The sequence below is a fragment of the Anser brachyrhynchus genome (assembly GCF_964034855.1).
Source record: "Anser brachyrhynchus genome assembly, chromosome: 8".
In the NCBI taxonomy this organism is placed as follows: Eukaryota; Metazoa; Chordata; class Aves; order Anseriformes; family Anatidae; genus Anser; species Anser brachyrhynchus.
The window spans coordinates 30243948-30246962 of record NC_137702.1 but is presented as its reverse complement, the minus strand read 5'-3'; the positions used below and the strand labels follow the sequence as shown (position 1 = coordinate 30246962).

General features: G+C 45.1%; 1 long non-coding RNA gene across 1 annotated transcript; it reads right to left on the bottom strand.

The window, feature by feature from the left end:
* Positions 1–370: 370 nt before the first annotated feature.
* Positions 371–2672, bottom strand: LOC308198658. The gene is made up of 3 exons (XR_013954092.1): positions 2576–2672; positions 2111–2150; positions 371–425 (listed from the first exon to the last, which is right to left on the bottom strand). It is a non-coding gene; the product is annotated as an uncharacterized lncRNA (long non-coding RNA).
* Between the last annotated feature and the right edge of the window lie 343 nt (positions 2673–3015).

The window sequence follows — 3015 nt, the reverse complement described above, 5'->3', positions numbered from 1 at the left end:
GGACCTTAGGAATCAGGGGCCATGCCAGGCAGCAGAGCCCCTTGCTCCCTCCTTTGGGAAGCTGCAGCTCATGCTGCTGTGTCCCCAGCTGGCACACTGCACTGACACGGAGCTTTCAACAGGGAAGGAAATTTGCTCAGGCCAACAGCTGCCACAGATATTGATTATTACTTCTGCTGATGTGTAAAACATATCTAGGCAGCAGCAGAGAAATTTTGTTCAGGTATTTTTTTCTGTTGGGTCTATTTATTGATGTGTGACCTTCCACGTGGTTTACACAAGAAGTAAAAAAAGTCCACTTTGGTTTTGGAGCCCTCTATTCAGGGCAAATTTTTCCAAATGACCCAAATGGTACTGGTTTGAGGCTTACCTCTTTGTATTACTTCAAGTGTCTTCTTAAATATTTGGGGGATTAGTAGTACCTACTGAAAAAAATAATCTGATGATAAATTGTCATGGAAAATATAAAGGGAATCAAATGGCATCTGGTTGTTCTTAAGTACAAAATGGAGTGCAAGTGGCTCAGTTATTTATACATTTAAAATAAAAATATATACATTGTATTTATATTCTCAAGTTATTTTTATGTCAATCTTTAAGAACCACAATAGAAATTCCAGCTGTTGTTTAATTTCTTACTTGGTAAGAACTTCTGTTCAGTCAGTGAGGATTTTCAGTGAGCAGAAAATGATTAAGGATTTCAGAAACCCTTGCCTGGGTCAGAGGGCTCTTTGGAAGGAAGACAAGTATGTGAAGCTTCAGGAATTTTTCCTGCAGAAACGAACTATGAGTTGGAGTGTTTCCAAAGCTAGGAAGCACAACGCATTGCCACTGCCATACTTACAGAAGGGTATGGCATGGCATTAAGGAAATCCCCCAAAAGGATACAGATTAACTATAAAAGTTTGGGTAGCATTGGAAGTCAGATAAATTGTTCTTTCACAAATGTGAAAAAGTTTCTTTCATAATCATCTAGTTTTTGGCTACAGTTTCACTCTACCCTGAGTTTCTGTTTTGACAGGTTTCCCCCCTGGTCAGGTCACCCCCTGCCATTTCCAAGGCCCAGGGCCGCCAGCCTCCGCTTCCAGCACCCCGAAGCGCTGGGTTCCTCCTGCATTTGGCCGGCCCAGGCCAGGCAGAGAAACCAGCTCCTGCATCCCCACCTCCTTGTGGAGGATCCTGGCAGAGCCCGAAGGCGGACAGGTGGCCCTGGGGTCACACGGACAGGTTCAGTGGCCGTGGCCCTGGCCTGGCTGTGGTATTTCTGCGGGCCCACTTTGTGCTCACCCGCATCTGCGTACAGTGCACGGGGCTGCTGCAGGAGTGAGCTCGCTAGCACGAGCGTATATATCATTCTCTTTGATATATATCTTCTATTTTCTGATCCCATTACTTCAGATCAGCTCTAAGTCTTATATCTAAACAGTCAGTCCAAAGGGAAAGTCCCTATTTACAGGCTGGATTAAGAGCTTTAACAAAAGGCATGGCAGAAAGTGATTCATTTACTATATAAGAAAAAGGACTGCTTTGTATTTTATCGCTTGCTGGCATCCTCCAAGTCTTGTTCTTTTCTTCTCTGGCCTAAACAAGACATGGGCTGGGAGGCTCCTGTGGGGCAGCGCAGATGGAGGAAGCCCAGCAGCGCAGTGTAGAGCTTACCCTTGTTGTCCTTAAGGGCTTTCCTCCTGCTCCCACCAGGGCTGCCAGAAGCGCATATGGCCAGCCGTGTGCTTACACATTGCCAGCCTTCCCCAGGGCTTTTCTTATGCCATGTGGGCCTGACTGGGAGGAGAGGGCAGGGCCTTGCTACTACCAGCCCAGCCCCAGCATGCGGAGTGCTGGCCACCAGCACAGGACACAGGCAAAGAAGGGCCTCTCCATACAGGATTGGTTATTTTGGGGCAGATCAAGCATGAAAATCAAGTAAGGGTTGGCTAAGGCTGACCAGAATTTGCCAGTTTTGAGAAAGCAAAGTGTATGACCTTAAAATTTGTGAACATGTTCCTTAACTATAACACTTCTGGAATCAAAATCCTTTGTTTTAGAATGATTGAAAAGGAACATTTTAGCAGTTTCTAACAACTCATAGCTTATAATATTGAAAACTTACTTTTTTTGAAAATAACTTATTTCTGCTCTTCTTCTTGCTCCTGCAAAAGGCGGAATAGAACAGTTAAGTCAGAAGGGACCTACAAAGATCAAGTCCAACTGCGTGACCACTTCAGGGCTAACCAAAAGTCAAAGCATGCTACTGAGGGCATTGTCCAAAGGCCTCTTCAGCACTGAGGGGCATAGGGCATCAGCCACCTCACTAGGAAGCCTGTCCCAGTGTCTGACCATCCCCACGGTAAAAAAAATCCTTCCTTATATCTAGTCTAAACCTCCCCTGGCATAGCTTTGAGCCATTCACACACATCCTATCAGGTTGTGCTTAAAAACCAACCAGCAGTAAGCAAAAGTGAACTTTCACAAAGGAAGGGCCACTACCCAAACTATTTTGGTACAGAAACAGAGGTACAGAACAGCCCTACAGCATCCTTTGCTGACCCTACAACCCCTCAACTATTGCATATACTTGTTGTATCTCCGTGCAGCTCAAATCCATCGCTCTTCTCATCAATCCTGGAGCCTTTCTTCACCTCCTGATAAAAACTCCTATGCTCCAAGCTCCATCTTGGCAGGCAAATTTGATCTGAGTGATTCAGACCCTTGTGGCCTCTTTAGTGTGTGTGTTAACCCAAGGCACCTGTGCAGGAGCCACCCAGGGTGAATGATCCTTCATTACCTCTGGTGTGGGAGATGGATAACACCATCCTGACGTCTCAGGGTGGTTTCATCTACACAGACATTCACATGATAAAACAATTAATCATGTCAACCAACATTTTTCATTAGTGTGTCAGTGTGGGCAGGATGGTTTTAATGGCATTCATTTCTCATGGGTGCCTGTTTGGTTCATCCTACTTACATGCTCATGATTAACTGAATTACCAATTTCAGACACTGAATGAAATT